This window comes from Haemorhous mexicanus, chromosome 17, assembly GCF_027477595.1.
Source record: "Haemorhous mexicanus isolate bHaeMex1 chromosome 17, bHaeMex1.pri, whole genome shotgun sequence".
NCBI lineage: Eukaryota > Metazoa > Chordata > Aves > Passeriformes > Fringillidae > Haemorhous > Haemorhous mexicanus.
In genome coordinates, this window is record NC_082357.1 from 1,254,481 (window position 1) to 1,272,290 (window position 17,810).

Sequence of the window (17,810 nt, forward strand, 5' to 3'; positions counted from 1 at the left end):
AAGGAAAGAAAAAGAGAGAAAGATAAGGTATGATTTCAGCAACAACCCTCCAGTTTTAAAGCCTATCAATGTATGCTCTGATCAGGGTCCCCATCCCAGAGCTCACTGGGAAGGGAAGGGCTGTGTCACTGAATCCAGCTTTTGCCGCTGGAGATGGGGAGTGTGGGGGCTCTAGAAAAGGCTCCCCCCACGTTAAGCACCAGGAACTCCCAGGCACAGGGAAGCACTGACTGATGGAGCGAAGCACAGCAGAACCCAGCACAAAGCCCTTCACACACAGGAAAGAAGCAGAAAAAGGGACAAGCCAGGCCCACCTGGAGCCCAAACCTGCAGCCCTTGGGGACCACACACACCAGCTTAGTCTGGGCTCTGACTGGCACACCAGTTCTAGTTACTCAGCTACAAGGACTGGATGGTTTGTGTGCTTACATGTAAAATAAAATCTTCCTCTTTTCTTGTTTCCCACTAACACCCCAGTAGGACTGGAACTGGACAGAGTGGGGATCTGCACAAGTGTTTTCTGTGACTATTAACTTTCAGCCCAAGGCAAGTTTTAGCTGATCCTGAGCACATCCCTACCCACAGAAGCAGGTCTGGGGCTTTGCTTCTCCTTTTCTCCCTCGCTCTTTCCTACTTTCTGGAATTTATTCTTCAAGCATCCTCACAATTAAACTCCAGAAACATTTCATGTCCTCTGTATTAAAAGAAGTTTAAACACACACGTCTCTCCTTCAAGTGAAAAGGCAGGACAATCTGGATGCATGTCAGCAGCAATGGATCAAGGCAACATTTAACAGAGCAAAAAAGAAGAAACAAGGAAGATGGAAAAATTAGCACAGCTGAGCTTATTCAATTACCCACCAGGATTTAAGGAGATGAATGAACCACAGAAAGACCTTCGCAAAGAAACCACTTTTGCTGTAAAAAGGCTGAGACGAGGAGTCCTAAAATACAGCTTTTCAATCCCAGGATTGATCTAAGGGATCAAGAAAGGCCTTGATAGATAATAGACTCCCAAAAGGACCAGCTCAAGGAACAGGTGCAATTTTGTTACAAGCTCAATACCAGAATGTGCCTGCATTAGGTCATTAACTGGAGAATGTTAACTGCTCTGTCATGGTCTCTGTAGCCTGCAAAGCCTGGATGAACCAAACAAACCTGCAGAAAGCTCAAGAACACAGTTTTCCCTATCCCCTCCTTGTTTTAATCTTGTTTTAATTGGGCTGCCTCCCTGCTGTGTATCAGCCCCACTCCCCACCATCCCAACTACCCAACAGCGAGGTTTCACTGATTTCTGCATATCCACCCAAAGTGGATCCCTGGCACATCCTCTCTCATTTCCTGCTATTCAAGCAGGTAATTTGTAACAAATCTGATTTTCTGGCTAAATGAAAGCCACACGACCTGAGGGGAAGAGCACTTCCAAATACCATCAGCTCAGTCTATCTGGAGACATCAGTCATCCCACCCCAGTGGTGTCTCTGGCTCCTCCGCCCCAACCCAGCAGCAAAAGCACAGGGGATGCAACTCTGTCCCCTACTAGAAGAACAAACTGTCTCTTACCTCAAAACCTCAGGTTCTATCATGATAAGATAGGTAAGCAAAGGCAAGATGGGGAGAACAGCCCCTCAATGCAGGCTGAGCCAAACAGAGGAAGGATGCCCAGGCGTCGGTTGCCGTTTTCCCCCTTGAGTTGGGTTAAATTGCCACATAAAGCAATTCCACAGCCTGGTTCAAGATCACTTCCTCAAGCTGGTAAAGCAGAACCCTTGGCTTCCTCCTGCTGCCCATGGAAATGCCAGTTTTAGCTCATCCCAAGAGGAGACAGACATGCCTGCTGCCCGCATCGCTGCCGGCTCCCGCCGTGGTGCCGCTCTCCCCGCCCGTCTCCTCCAGGCTCTGCAGGGAGGGAAAAGGCTGGGAGCCCTGCTTCAGAACCTGCAGTGAAACCCCACACTGGGTGGAGTTGGGAGAGGAAGGGAGCTATAAACAGGTGGAGGATAACCTAGCTAAGTCGGAGTGATCTCCAAGACTGTCTGGTCTAACTGGGCTGCTTGGCTGTGAGTGCCGTGTGAAATCGGATTTCTCCAGGCAAAGCAGTAAATCCTTCTCCTCAGGGTCATCCTCATGCCAGGTGAGAGCAGCCAATGAATGATATTGAAGGGAGAGCGTTACTCAGAGGTGGGGAGAAGGCAAACCAGTCTGAGAACAGGAGTGGCAGCAACGTTACAGCCCAATGCAAAGCACCTACGTGCTCACCATGCCGAGCCCCGAAATGCCTTTGGCCAACACTAAGCAAATGAGGTGCCTCCAAGAAGCCAAGGTGAGAATGGAAATTGCACCCCAAAAAGGGAAGGGGTCAATTAAAGAAGAGGAAAGCCACTCTGGAAGCACTCAGCCTTATTTTTGAGGAATTTCTGCCACTGGGCAGGGAGTTGCTCCAGGAGATGACCTGCAGGCACACGGCTGAATAGGGGAGGCTTCAGTCACCAAAAGGGAGCAAACTGCCAAGAGCTCCTCTGTCTTGGCAGGAGGAACCAGGATTTTCCCTCTAATTAACAAAGCACTGCTTCCACCTATCTAATCTGGAGAGGAAGCAACAACGTGAACAGATTGAAGTGTCTTGAGAAGGGTGGATCTCACTCATGGAAATTAACAGTTAAGCACCTTAGCAAGATGCTGAGTTTGGATTTTGGTTTCCTGCTCCTTGCAGCTGCAATAATTACCAGGTTTAAACTGATGCTGGGTAACTGCTCCCAAAATATCACTTCCAAAATGAAACCAGGTTTGATCTCGCCAGCCCCAAGCCCACTCACAGCTGCTTACCCTGATCTGTGGTACATGATGTAGACCCTCCCTCAAATTCTCCACCAGACCCTGGGCAGCAGGCATGTACAGAGTGTGCAGGACAGCAAAGCTGCCCATGGAGCTCCTCCTGCTGCCAGGACAGCAAAGCAGCTGCCTGGATGCTTCCACATAACCTTATTCCTCCACACCAGGGAGCAGGGCTGACCCTTTGGGCCCCAGCTCTTGTGTCACAGCGGAGCAGGCAGGAAGGGTGGGGATCTACCCAACCCCCTTTCCTTCCCTCCACTTTCAAAGTATGTCCTGGCTCTGAAGAGAGCTGGGAAAAAAAAAAAAAAAGGAACTAGCCCATGTGTTTCAATGCATCTAGGAAGTTGCAGGATCAACTTTTCCTAGCATCAGCACCGAGCTCTTCCCTTTGGCACACAGCAGGAAGAAGAGACAGAGGTCCCTGGAGCTGCTGCAGCCACTAAGGAAACCAGGGAGGCAGACTCACCCCAGCTTGTCCCATGTGCAGCAGCTCCTCTTGGTGATGGGATACCCCCACACTCCTTTTCCTAGAAATTTACTGATCCACGTGGCACGAGCCAGCTTTGCTCCTGCTTAAATTTTCCAGCCTCTCTTGGTTCTCAGCCTTGGAAACTCAGGGACAAGACTCTGTCACTTCATTAACTCCTCCACTCCCCTAGCTTATAAATCAAGTCAGTTCTGAGCTGCTCCCTTGCTCCAGGGAAGATCTAGGAATGAAAATACCATCAGACATACTGAGCTCCAGACAGCTCTGGTCTGAGGTGAGGGCCAGCAGCTGGCCCAGGAGAAGGCTCACCACGTCCCTGAGGAAAACACATCCCTCAAAGCTGTGCCCAGAGGAAGCTTCAGGAGACTTTTTTCTAAGACTGAAGCTGAAGTACCAGCCCTTCTCCTCCCTCTGCTGCACGAGCTCCTCTGCCTGGGGGCTGACTAAGATCCAAAGAATGTCCTGAGTTGGAAGGGACCCATAAGGATCCAACTCCTGGCCCTGCACAGACACCCCAACAATCCCACCCTGTGCCTGAGAGCATTGTCCAAACACTCCTGGAGCTTTGGCAGCCTGGGGGCCATGACCATTCCCTGGGGATCCAGATGTGCTGGGACCTGGTACCACCACAACCAGCAAAGGAGGAGCTCTCTGCCTTCAGCCCCATGTCAGCTGCTGCTGGCAGGGAGAAGCCAGGGCTCCTGAAGAGCTCTCACTGTCCAGTGCCCACACACAGCCCTGGAGGAGCGGCCTCCTCCCTGGGGACTGCAGGATGTGACTCACACCCTTAAACACCAGGAGCTCAGGGACAGCAGGAGGAGCTGGGGCTGCGTGGGGCCATCGAGCTGGAGAAGAGCACTTCAGACATCCTGGAGGAATGGCCAACACTTGGTCTCCCACCAGTCCTGCCTCCATGCACAGCAGATCTCTCCTGAAGGAGGTATGTGCTCAGGGAGGCCAGGGCAAGCAGGGAATGGTGTGCAGGGCTGGAAGGGGCATAGCATGAGATGAGGCAGCCTAAGGAGGTTATAAAGTGCCAGAGCAGGTTGGGATAGCTAAGAATGCACAGGGGAGTGTCTGATGGTGTTATGCTAGCCAAGGAAGGGAAAGGAGCTCAAGCACTTGTGTGACCTAGCCAGCCCCCAGCTCCAGGCAGGGTGGCAGGACCTGAGGATGTGCAAAACCAGGCACCAGCAGCAAGAAGAGCATGGCTGCAATTCACCAGGCTGAGATGACTCTGAGGAAAGAAGTAACCCCGGGAGAGGAAGGGAAAAATCCTCTCTTTTTCCACAAGGCAGCAGGGGAAGAGCAGACAAGCAACAAGACACCCACCTCAGGCAGGCACAGCACTGAAACCCAAGCTGCAAACGCCGACCCAACGAGAGCTCCACGGCTCAAGTGCAGCAGAAGCAGGCGAGCTGGAACACTCTGTGCTGAGCAGGTGTCCTGCAAACAGCTGGGGACAAGACAAAGTTTTGCTGCTCTTTCTCCCTGCCCTCATCTGCCAAGCCAGCCCAAGTGCTGCAGTCTTGGCAGGAAATGAAGGTGTCAGCAAGTTCCAATTCCTTGCAAAGCTTCTAACAGGGAGGGGTGGGAAGGTACCTCCAAGGACAGACGGAGGCAGGGGTCCAGCTGGAGGGATGGGACAGTGGTTGGCACATTCAGCTGGGATGGGGGAGGCTTTTCCAGCCCTTGTGCTCCACACAGAGCTCCCCAGGGCTCTGTGACTCAGAAAGCTCAGCCTTCCCTGCCAGGGCCAAGGAGTCTTGAGATGTGCAAGGCTCGAGGATGACAGGCAGTGTGCAAGCACTGCAGATGGGAGGACATAGAAAAGGGAGAGAAGGGTGAAACTCACCCACCCAAATGTTTGTTCTGGGCCAGAGGGCTGAGGGAAGAGAGTCAGATAGTCTGGCCTTGCAGGAAACTAAGGGGACAGGAAGCTTTAAGTGAGCTGTTTTCCAGATCTTGGTGAGAAGTAAGACCAGTACATCACTTGCAGAGATACCCCTAGCTGAAGTGAACTGTCTGGAAGCAGATTTCCAGATGGGCTATTAATGAGGTAACAAGATAATTGAACCTGGAGTCCCAGACCAGCACACAACAGGATCTCACACTCCATGCTACAGAGTTCAGAACAGCAGTACAAGTCTCTGGCCACAGACAACAACGTACAAAGGTGAGCTTGAGGGTCTTTACCTTCTTTCAGCTACTTTGAAACTAGTTCTGGCCCAACTTCAGCCCAGAAAAAACTCATACACAGCAGCTGAATTGGGCTAAGCTGCATTTAATGCACAGCACTGACTCTTTGTAAGTATGCAGGCAGAGGAAGAGGTGTTTGAAGGGTGAAGTGAAAGACTGACACAAAAAGCAGATGTATTGCAGAGCCATCCTGGCCACACAGCAACCACCATCCAAGTCTGAACAAAGTTTCCTCTTCTCCCTCACACTGGACACAGTAAACCAGTAACAATTAATCCAGGGAGCTACTGGAAATCTATCCTTGTCACTTTGAGAGAGGGGATTACACAGATCTGAAAGGGCAATCACAAGCTGGAGGGAGAAAAAGAGGAGAAGCAGGAAAGATTTTTCAAAATAAGGGTTAACTTTAAACCACATCTCCACTGACAACTGCAAAGCAGTTTCTGAACAGCGTGAAAATGGCAACAAGGGCACTGCTGCAGAAGGGTCTGAGTGCACATACGTTTAAGAAAACCCACACAACAAAATCCCTCGAAGCCCAGGGCTCTATTAAGTCAATTAACACTGCTCCATTGAAGTGCAGCGAGCCGCGTGTGTCCCGCAATTGGCGGCCAATTGTGGGGACTCCGGAGCTCAGCACAGCGTGGGTGGGCTGGCAGGGCCCTCCCAGCACCGGCATCGAGGAAATGCCACAGGGACACTCGCAGGGGAAGGAACAGAACAACACAAACCACAGCATCCAATCCCGGGAAGCTTTACCAGCAGATCTCATTTCCAGATCTTTTCCTCCCCGTGTTTATAATCCTTGCAGCAGAGTTCTGCCGTCCTACTCAGCTCACAGGCTGCCCCAGCTACCAAAGATGTCAGGCTGAAAAATCACCTCGACAGACTGCCTGCTGAGACCAGTTGCATTATAAAAACAGGAAGCTCTTGCCTGCCTGCTCCCAATATGCTCTGGATTGAATGCGAAGGAGCATACGCAGGGATGCTTTGCAAGAAGAGTGCACACATGGGACCCTTGCCAGGAAAAATGCATCTTGAGTAACACATGTGCTCTTAGTTTCCTCTTTTTTCTGAAAGGTTTAACTACACTCTGAGCTACCCAGCAGCAATAAACCACTTTTTCCCTCTCTTTCTCACTTATAGCAGAGTGTTGCTTGGTAAACAGCAGATCTTCCTGTCTGAGGCTGTGCCAGCCTGTGCTGAACAGAACTGTTGTTATTGCACATTCACAGCTAGAGATAAACATGAATAAGAGCCACGAGTAAGAGCCAGGCACTGGTTCTTCAATACACTGCTTTATCAGCTTCACCTTGATTCAAATGTTTCTGACATCTCTCCCTCCTGAAGGGGCAAGGTGGCACAAGTAGCAAGGACAAACATTAAAAAAGAAAAGACAGAAATGACAGCAGCACATAAAGTGCTCGTCTGTACTTGCTAACATTCACAAACTGTGCAGCTCACAGCTCCACCTGCACTTGAAACACTCAAAAGCACAACAAGGAAACAAATGGGCCCAGCCAACCCAAGCTGCCCAAATGGGAAAACAAAACAGCCTTCAGCACATTTCTCAGGACAAATCTCCAACCAGAGCCAGAACTGCTGCAGGACATAAAGGTTACAGAGAACCAGGGAAGGAAAAAAAATGTGCAAGTCATCAACTCATCTGCAAGCTAACACTCTGCAATGACACAGGCACAGCAAACCAACCCAGGAAAAGTGGACACTGGAAGCTGAGGAGGGTTTCTAACCTTTCCAAGAGCAGACCTCTGGACCAGCTGCTCCAGAAGCACTGGGGAAAAAAGCACAGCATGAGTTCCAATAATTAGTTCCTGGACAAGTTCATGACCTGCATGACATGACTGCCCATCTTCAGCAGCGTGGAACTGGACTTGATGACCCATGAAGTTCCATCCCCCCAAACACTCAGCAACCCAAATTCATAGAGACCCAGACATAGCACAGACACAAGGTCATTCCCAAAAGGACAGCAGGGATTGTATCTTCGGATCATGCTAAGTTGACAGATAAGCAGATGAAGGGCTGGCCACTGCAGAAGGGAGGGGAAGAGAATTGCAGCAAGAAACAGTCTCACAGCCAGTGAAAACTCAGAGCACAGACTTGGAAAGCAAAGCCTGAGAGGCAGGAGGTGGAGATGTCCCCTGAGCACACTGTCCCCAGACACTCCACTCACAGCTTTAATTCTAACACAGACTAGACAGACAGTAAATACATCATCTGCCCAAGACATCCAGTTGCATCCCTTCCTAGAGATAGCTCCAGTCCTCACTGCAGTGCCCTGCCCAAGCCACACACGCAGCAGCACCTGGCTGTCCCCTTCTGCCATTTTAATGCAATTTGGCCTTCCCTGGCTTCCATCAGGCACCACCCAATTTCCACCCAACTGGCCTAGATTTAAGCCAACACATCTCTAGCCATGCCTCAGGCAAGCACAGAGGTGGAAGAAGCCTGTCAGACAATGGTGCCATTTGGCATTTCCATCACAAACAACCAAGCGATAAAAGCACAATAATTGCTGAGAGCTGCACAAGAGGCCCTGCCTTCTTCAGGAGCACAGGGAACTGCGAGAAAACAGGGAGGTGGGACAGACTCAAGGGGCAGAGAGGAAGTTCCTCATCTAGAATCAGAATCACACAATGGTTTGGCTTGGAGGGAACCTTAAAGCCCATCTCCTACCACCCCCTGCCACCTTCCACTATCCCAGGCTGCTTCAAGTTCCATCCAACCTGGCCTTGAACACTTCCAGGAATGGAGCAGCCACAGCTTCTCTGAGCAACAGGGAAGCACAGTTCAGCACAATCGTTTAATAAGAAAGCACCACAATACTGCTCACCACCTCTTCACTTCCAGATGACACCTGAAAAACACAACAATCCTTCTGCACACTGATGTGGCAGCCATGCCATTGCTTCTGTTAGGAGATCATGCTGTACTGAAATTACAGGTGTGGAATGACACCTGGCACAAGTGATACAAACAAAGCAATGCCTAAAACCACCACAACCCTCCCCTCTCCTCACCAGAGTAGTTTTACTGGCTCACTGTCTCCATCACAAGTGGCTCCTCTTCAGCTACACCAGCACAGCTGGAATTGTAGGATGTGTTCAATTACACACACCTTAAGCAACATTTTCTGGGAACAGTAATTTGAACAAATGCAATGGTCACACGAGGTAAAGGCTGTACTCTGAGAAGGCTGAAACACAATGCAGATGGTTTGAGTAATGGTGGAGCAAAGCCAGCCAGCCACGAGAGGTACCTCCAACATGAGGAGGGAGCTGAGCTTTAACCAAGGGCTGCTGGTTGCATCCTGAACCAAAAGGGCAGATGGAGAGGAGATCATGTTACCGGAGCCACTCCCACATGCCTCATGAGACACATCCACAGGCCTGAGCCTTGTGTGGGGCTGCAGACCCCCAGGCTCCCTCCAGCAGGCTCTGCCTGCTAAGACACAGCAAGGTCGGGCAACAGGAACAAGGGCAGGAGCTTTTGGAAGACATTCCAAGGCTGCATCAAAACAGATCCAAATGCAGGAATGCCACCTCATCCCTCTCAGCCAGGAGAAGAAGCCGGGGTGGAGATCTGACCAACACCTGCCTGGTGACAGTCACCACTCACCACTCAAACACCAGAGTGCTCATGGCCCAGCTTCACTGACCAAAGCCACGAGAGGTTTCTGCAGACCTTCTGCTGTGGCTGGGCATCAACAACACAGAGATTCCAGCTAGTCCATAAACAACCAGCCAGGCCAGATGGGCCACCACAGCAAGCACCAGTGTCCATCTGATTAACCCAAAGCCTCAACCTGGATGAGGCCACGTCAACCTGGATCACTTGAATCCAAGGAAATACCATCACATGCTGCAAATGTATCCTGATGGTCCAAGCTCAGACTGGCTTCCCAGCACCTCGTTCTGCCTCCAGGCTCTGAATGCCCAGGCTGAGAGCAGCCCAGCCACATTCTGAATGCCCAGGCTGAGAGCAGCCCAGCCACACAAGGCACAACAGTCACCACTCTGTACCAGTGGGCTGGGAACTGCCACAGCTCTGTGGTTACTGCAGGCAAACCTATGTAGAGTTTCTTCATTTATTGCCCTGCCCTTGCACTGCCTCAAACACACCCTGGGACAGACATGTAGATTAAGATTGCGAGGTGCTGGAAGACCCCACAATTTCTCTTCCACTTTCACAGTTCCCTCTTCACCATGAGGAAACCAGAGGACATTGGTATTCCCACCCGTTGAAGCACATAGCCTTCACACAGCCAGCACAGAAACACTGAGAGGAGGAATTCAAACAAGGAAGAAAGACAAGAACGAGAGGCCTGAGAGACACGAAGCAGGGTAACTGTGCTCACAAACCAGAGCAGAGAAGGTCTCCTTCCTTCCAGCCCCTTCCAGCCCAGCCCAGTGCCAGCTGAGTCAGAAAAGCCTCTCACCCAACACAATTCCTGCTTGGCAGGTCCAGTGCCAGTCGCTGTAGGGTCAGCCTGGCGTCCCACTGCTGGCACCCACTGAGTGGCCTGGCTGGAGGAGCATGCTAGAAGGTCCCTGCACCGAGCACTGGGAGCACACCAAGCCTGGAAGGAGCAGCTGCTGTCCCAAGCTGCTGGACAGAGTGAAAAAAGGCATGTAAGAATAGATGACTGCTGAGACTCCAGGCCCATCAGCATAGCACCAGCAGAGACAACCAACCTCACATTTTTGGTCCCTCAATCAGCATCCCCTTGAACTCCAGCCCGCAGAGCTTCCCACGACATCCAGCTGGAGCTTGGTCCCCCCTGGAGGCAGCTTTTGGGTCAGCTCAGACTCTTCACTTGTGCTCTCAGAACCTTTGGCTGTGACTTTACAGTTCCATGCCCACCGCTGGCCTCTCTCCCTGCCGGTGGCTGCTGCTCAGCATCCTGGTGGGAGCTGTCATCAGAGCAGGGAATGGCACACCTGGGGAGCACAGCAGGATGGGGCACAGCAGGATCACATGGAGGAGGACTCTGGACAGCTCTCGACAATTAGCAACAGGGCAGGATGTCCCGAGGGGCCGGATGGGAACGCAGCGATGTCTGGCGGGGCACGCTGCCTGAATGTTCAAATACAGAAACAGATGTTAATTACTCTGCATAGCCAGGACATCATTACCAGCTACATCTCCCGGAGATTCTGAAGTTCAAATTCCTCTGATTATGCCAAACATGCCCATCCCACCCCCAGAAGCCATGACGTTTGAGTAGTTGCCTCGGCAAACCTCCCTCCTCTGAGATATTTCCCCTTCCTCCTTCATAATCTCTGCTCTCAAAACAACCTGTTTTAATGAAATTCCTGCTTTGGGGAAGTGCTGTCTCCTTTGGGACGGGCTTTTAGCAGATGGAGGCAACCAGAACCCTTGTCCATAAGTGTCTGGCTCTCCAGCACACTCTCACTTCCTCTAGTTTAGGTTGGGGAGGGAGGACAAAAATAAAGATTCAGCTGGCACCATGTGATCAGCGAGTCTCTTTAGCAGCATAGCAGAGCAAGGGACCCCATTCTGCCCCCTCACCTTGCTCACCATCCCCACAGCCACACCATCAGATGCAGTGTGATACCCCTTGGGTAGGTGATGGTGAATTCACAAAGAGCTCTTCTTTTCCAGCACTGACAATGCCAGGCAGTGGGGAGAAGGTGCCCTGTGGTGAACACCTGGACGGGTGCTGGTAACAGAACCAGAGCAACAGAGGGAGGGTGTACAGAATGGGCCAGGAACACCACTCAGAACCAGTAATAAGTAAAAAAGGGACTGAATCAGGAACCCCTCAGGCTCAAAAGGACCACCCTGATCCTTTCAGCCCAAGGGTCTGTGCAGCTACACAGGGAATTCCAAGCCCACAGCCCCTCCAAGGCAATCACTGAGCTGCTCCCACACTGAAAGGCAGGAGATTCAGGAGAGCTAATGAGGCAGTGAGACCAACACCAGAAGACAGAGCACCCCCCAAGTGCCACACCACATCAGTATCCTTGCACATTCCATGGGATAGGAAGGGAAAGCACTCAGCACCCAGCAGCTCAGCACAGACCTGCTAGCCAGGGCTGGAATTCCAAGGACTTCCCGAGCTCTGCCTGCTGGCCAGAGTCTGCAGGAAGCAGACTGACAAGGGGCAAGCTGGAGAGCAAGACCTTGACCACATGCAGCCTCTGTGGATTGTGGATGGCCACAGCAGAGGACAGAGCTGAGCACACAAAGACCCTAGTGCTGCACTCCCACTTCTATGGACCAGCACAAACACAGGGGATTTGCTGCCAGCAAAGTTGTCCATGAGTAACTTTCTCTGCAAACCTTTTTGTTACAGGAGCAGAAGGACACAAGTTGGGAAGCTGCCTGTGATATCCTCCGTAAACTGAAATCGCCTGGGCTGGGACTGGGAACCAGATGCTGAAGGGGAAACTTTGGTGCCACTGGAAGCATCACATTAGAAATGCAAATGGGCAGCATCACTGGAGGAGGACAACAGCTTTTTGTAAGGTCTTGGTCTCTATTTCACCAAACTGAGAATGCACTGATAACCCTGACGACTGGCAAGGGCTGCTCACGCCAGGGCTGGGGCAGGACACCAGCTCAGTCCCCTGACACAGTGTCACTGCCACCATCCCTGATGCTGAGCCTGCTCAGGCCCACAGCATTTCCTACAAAAGGGGCTGCACTGCAGGAAGAGAAAAGCTCTTTCTTTTTTTATGAACACTCATTAGAGTTTACACCGTTGGCAAAGTGTGGAGGCACGCATTTGTGGAGGAACAGAGATATGGCTCCAACGCTGGTTTTAATGTGCAAGCCTAAAGACTCGGCTTCAGTTTTTAGAAATCAAACTTGATCATCTCAAGCTGGCAAAAATAGCCCCATGTTCCCTTGAGTTATTTTCTTTTCAAATAGGCAGGGTACAGCACAATAGGAAATATCAGCAGTTATGTATTCAACCTCCAGAAACCCAACGGGCCAATTCCAGCAACCCACGGCAGCTTTCCAATCCTCCCTGATCTATTTGCTGGAGTTACTCTGAAAAGCAGGCTGCCCCCGAGCCATTCAGCAAACTCCACGTCCCGCTAATTACATCAATATAAATGTATTATCTTGGCTGTCAAACACGGGCTGCCTAAACAGGACAAGGCTCTGCCATGGAAATGCAGGAAAACAATTGCTCTTTCTGCTGGTGACACATTTCTCTGGATCCTATTTCCTTGCCAGGGCTCCCCCTTCTCCCTTCTGCCCAGGCATCAGGGCACCAGCGCTCTTTTCTTCCAGAGCAAGAGGAAATGGCACGCAAAAACCTCCTCATCCTTTGAGCAACTGAACACGAACAAATTTTGGGAACAGCACCGGCATTTCCTCTTAGCCAGCCTGAGAGCTGCCAGCACACGGGGAAGGGAGCTGTGAGGGCAAGAGTTAAATGTTTCTCGTGAGCAGGCAGCAGATCTTCTGCCTCTCTTGGCTTCCTCAGCTGCCACTGCTAAATGCAAGGCAAGTGTCAACACTCCAAACAGCAAATGTGACAGAAATTCGGAGCAGCCTGCTCCTCCCTGCCCAGCCTGGTGACTGTGGCCTGGAGAGGAGGGAGCCTCTCAGGAAGGCTCCAGCAGCAAGGCTGAGGCAAACACAGGCAGATGCAGAGGAGCAGGGAGGCAGCTCGCTTCGCTCCAGAGTGGGATTATGACGGAAAATGAGGAGGAAGCCACTGACTCACCTGTCCCACCTGCATAAGTAGCTTTCCCACCGAAGCCTGCACTGAGTGTGACCTTGATCAGAGCCCCAAGTTCCAGCAGAACAGGGGCTCACAAGGTTCTCCCCAGCTCTGGGCACTGGGAAAGAGCCATGATGGCAGGACACTGAGCTAACACACACTGTCCAAATCTGCCTCCTCTGACCACAGGCAGCCATAGTTCCTCACTCCAACTTCCCTCTGCTTCATAAAAATCCTCACTTGGAGAAATGCCACAGGGTCTGGGCCTTCCCAGACCCCTCTGTTCACAGGAAGGGTCAGAACAAAGCCAGAAAAAAACAAGCCTGGATTCAGATGAAACGGGAAGATGAGAGGAAAACAGCATTTCTCCACCTAGGAGCAGATGATGTTTCCAGCAGTGGGGATCAACATGACCATGGGCACACGACACAGGCTGAGTCTCTCTCTGGATCTCACGTGCAATCAGTGCAAACTTGGAATGCTCCCACAAAACCTCAGGGACAGAAGAGTGCAGCATGTTTTCCACAAGTAAAGCCAACTGCTCTCAGCTGGCTGAGGGAACACCAGGGCCATGGCCACCTCCCTCTGCAAAGCAGAATTCCGAGCAAAGATAAAGGGTGCCCAGAGCAAAGATAAGGGGGGAGCAAGCAGGAGAGTGAGGGGTAATCAGTGCATCTGCTGAGGGCATCCAGGCTCCTCCGTGGGGTCACCCAGCCCTTCCGCCACCACGAGACAGCTCCGAGTCTGAGCACTACACCTGACCTTTTTTACGTGCAACTTTAGCACTTTTGAGTTGTTTTCCAAGATTTATTCTGATTCAGGAGACACCGTGCCTGGCCCACGCCTCCAGTTCCCTTATGCACCAAGTCAACAGGCTGGAGGAGGCTGCTCTCCCTCCTGCCAAAGCAATCAGGCCTTGCAAACCCAGCCAGTCACATCAGACCTTCAAAGGGCTCTCCAGCCATTCCACCCCTCCCAGGAAGGGAGCAATGTTGGGTCTTGCCTTCTGCCTTCAACTCTTAAAGCCTTGGACACAAACAGAAGCTGATGCAACTTGAAATGAGTTCATATCCCCACACACATAAAATCAGGGTAATTTGAATCATGCCTTGGACAGGTTATGCTCAGACAGCTCAGCCCTGCTCTGGTGCACTCAGGGGCATGAGCCAGACTGTTCAGCAGGATCTCAAAAAACAGCCAGACAAAAGCCACCAGCAGACTCTCGGAGTCACGGGCAAGCAATCTGTCACCACAGGTCTGCTCCAGTTTAGAGAAGAGCACAGCCCTGAAGCACAAGTCCCTCTGAGTCCCAGGTGACAACGTACAAAGCGTGGCAAGATCTCTGCATTCAGAGCCACAGTCTGGGACATGCACCCCTCACCTCCACCTTGGCTCCCTCCAAACACATCTCCGTCTCCATCAGCTCTTGACCCACCCACAGCAGTGCAGCACTGTCATGCACCAGTGCCCCAGGCCACGTGCAGCCAGCAATTCCCACATAACCTTCTGTCCGACCATGGGAACCCACCCAGCCGCATCCTGGGCCTGCGGGCCTATGGAGAGCCAAGCTCCACTGAGATTCCCAGCTTGAAGGAAACAGTATGACATTTCAAACACAACGTTCACATTATCCAATCTCCTCTTACAGGCGCACGGATGATCACCCTGAACAGTTGTTTCCTGGTGCTTGGGGGGATGTACCCCAGGAGCAGGGAGAGCAGAGAGCTCTGGAAATGGAGAGGCTGGCAAGTACAGAGCTTTTTCCACCTTCTAAGACTCCTGCATCCAGGATCTGGAGGTTGAGATGCCTCAACTGCAGCTGAGCTGACATGCAGCAAAATCCAGGGATATGATGAGACACTGGGACCCAACAGCCTTAGGATGTTCAAGACCCAAGGATAATAGCCAGTCAACTGACTCTAAAGGGCAAACTCGCAGAGGCTTGAGAACCTCTGCATAAAGCCCTGCTTAGCCCCAGCATGGGTGTCTAAGCTGGAGGTGAGAATGAAGAACTGCAGGACAGGCAGCCCGGGGTGCTGGGGGCTCTGCCGGGCTCCAGCCGGAGTCGGCACTCGGCGGTGCCCCGAGCGGGGCTGCCCTGCCCGCGGCAGGAGCCGGGAGCTGCGATCTCGCCGCGCCGGGCGTGGGGAGAAGGCAGGTCAGGCACTGCAGCCTAAGGCGGGCAATCACAGAGCCGCCCCGTCCCCCCCGGCTGCTGCACGACCCTCGAGCCCGTTAAAACCCCTGCGGCCGTGCGGCCGGGCCGGGGCGCGAGCGGGGCCCCCGCAGCCCCCGGGTCTCTCCAAAGCCCCGGACAAGGCACCCCGGCCGCCGCACAGCCCCGAGCCGGGACCCCGGCACCGCCCGCCCCCCAGGCCGCCCCGGCCTCCGGCCCCCGCGCGGGCCCACCGGCAACAGGTGGTGCGGGGCGGCCCGGGGGCGGCCCGGGGGCGGCCGGGCCCAGCCGGCGCCTCCGGCCGGGAGAGCCCCGGGCGACCCCCAGCGCGGGCGGGAGCCGCGGCCCGCGGGGCTGCGGCGGGAGGCCCCGGGCGGCCGGCCCGTCCCCGCTCCCTTCCCCCGCGTCCCCGTCGCCGCTCACCTGGGGGTGGAGGCGCCGCGCTGCCGCTCCGTCCCCCCGGCCCCGCGCGTTCCCCCGGGCGGAGCAGCTCGCACCCGCTCCGGCCGCCCCGCCGGCCCTTCCTCCCGCCCGCCCGAGCCCCGCGCCCGCCCTACGCCGCCGCCGCGGCGCAGCGCCCCGTCCCGGCCGCGGGCGTGCGGCGCGGAGACAGCGCAGGGACCGTCGTGAATAGCGCGGCGGGACTACGAGCCCCGAGGGGCGCCGCGCGCAGGAAGCGGAAAGCGGCGGCCGAGCGGGGCACCGGGAGCGGCGGTTTGGGGCCGGGGCAGGCCCGGCGGAGCCCCGGGCAGCGGCGGTGGTTCGGGCCCGAGGGACCGGCGAGCTCCGGGGGCGCGGAGGGCGCGGGCCGCAGCGGCCGGTGAGGAGCGGCGGGCGCTGTGAGGTGGGAGAGGACTACGACTCCCAGCGTGCCTTGCAGCCCGTGGGAGAGCGCCGACCCCCGGCCGGGGGTCGCAGCGCAGGCGGCGCTGGCCTCGGGGGCTGTGGGACCTGCCCAGGCTGAGGGTCCCGGAGGGTCCCGGGGGCTATTGGCATGCTCCGGGGATTCCGTGTCTCCGTTCGTCCGCGGCCGCGGTTTGGGAATGGCGGGTGCGTGAGCCTGAGCCCTCACATAGAGGCTCCGTGCGGCCCTGAGCGTCCCCGGCGCTCCACTGGAAGGCGCCGCCGTGAGGGGATGGAGGATCCGGGCGTTCCCTGTGCGGATCAGAGCCCGCGGCTGAGCCAACCTGGGCAGAAGCCGCTCGTAATTACAGCTTTAATGACCTGGCGGCACATGAAGCGAAGGTGGGGCCGGCAGGGATCTGCTCGGCGCTGCGGGCGATGTGCGGCCGCGGTTCGGCGTGGGACGGCGGAGTGGGGCCGGGCCGGGGCCTGCACCCACCTGCGCTCGGAGTCCTGACCCACGCACCGGCCCAGCCCAAGGCCAGACTCGCCGGGTTAAGAAGCACCTTCACACCCTCCCACTCCACAGAGATGAGAGCTGGGAGCAGTTCGACTCTCCGTGCTGGGCTGCTCCCTCCGGAGCAGCGAGGGAAAACGGGGAGGGGGCCCCAGATGGGACCCAGCCCAGCTGGACCGGCACACCCTGATGGAAAGTCGGTGGTCCTTGTTCCAGCAAAAGCAGCATCATTTAAGCCACCAGTCTTGGAGGGCGATTAGTGGCTGCTAAGTGAAACACGACAGTTGCTAAAGAGGGAGAATGTTCTCTTCAGGCTGTTGGACCCTCCCCAAAGGGCAGCCCAGGCTTTCTCTGTGGGGTGCTGAAATGTCAAATGTTCATGAGACCTTCTGTAGGACACTGCAGGGACTAAAAGCTGATGAAGAGCTTGGGCTTCCCTTCATCCCTCTGTAAAATGTGGCTGCCAGTCATGTCAACACATTTATTTGCAGACATCTTTACTAGAGGCTGCCAACACAGTTCTGCTGCTGTTCTTTGGGGTGGGCCAGGGGAGGAGCACCCCCATGCTGCCCTCACTCACAGATTCCTGGTCTGGGGAAGTTGGGGGCTTTGGTGCTCCAGCAGTGCCTGAGGAAAGCACAGAGCAGCTATCCCCAAAATCACAGGATCGTGGAATATTCCAAGCTGGAAGGGACCCACCAGGATCATCAAGTCCAACTGCTGGCCCTCCAGTGGAATCCTGCCATGGCCAGTGGGGCTGCCTTGCCCATTGTAGGGCAAAATCTCTCAGGATCCACCGGGGAATGGGAGAAAATTTGGGCTTAAAAGAATCCTCTGGCTCCACCATGGTGGATGTTTCCAGTAAGATCTGTCAGCAGCTATGGAGCAGTAGCTGGAGTGGGAGATTGGGCACTCAGGGACGTTCTGTGCTGCACTCTGGTGCCACGTGAGCTTCCCTCATGTGTCCAGGTCCTGGCCCCACAGGTCACATGAGAGCTGCTGGGTGCCTTCATCCCTGATCTCCTCAGCC

At 54.2% G+C, this 17,810-nt stretch overlaps 1 protein-coding gene across 8 annotated transcripts in view; it reads right to left on the bottom strand.

Annotated features, from left to right (window-relative positions):
* CAPN15 (calpain 15) overlaps window positions 1-15,962 on the bottom strand; it is a 55,991-nt gene extending 40,029 nt beyond the window's left edge. For 3 of the 8 annotated variants that reach the window (XM_059861279.1, XM_059861272.1, XM_059861278.1), the window contains exons 1-3: window positions 15,844-15,962; window positions 10,237-10,618; window positions 9,981-10,147 (exon numbers count right to left, since the gene is read on the bottom strand). The gene's annotated coding sequence lies outside the window, so the exon portion shown is untranslated. Of the gene's footprint in view, window positions 1-7,272; window positions 7,314-9,980; window positions 10,151-10,236; window positions 10,619-15,843 lie in introns of all 8 variants that reach the window. The other 5 variants (XM_059861280.1, XM_059861276.1, XM_059861274.1 and 2 more) reach the window with 4 other exon arrangements.
* Window positions 15,963-17,810: the final 1,848 nt, after the last annotated feature.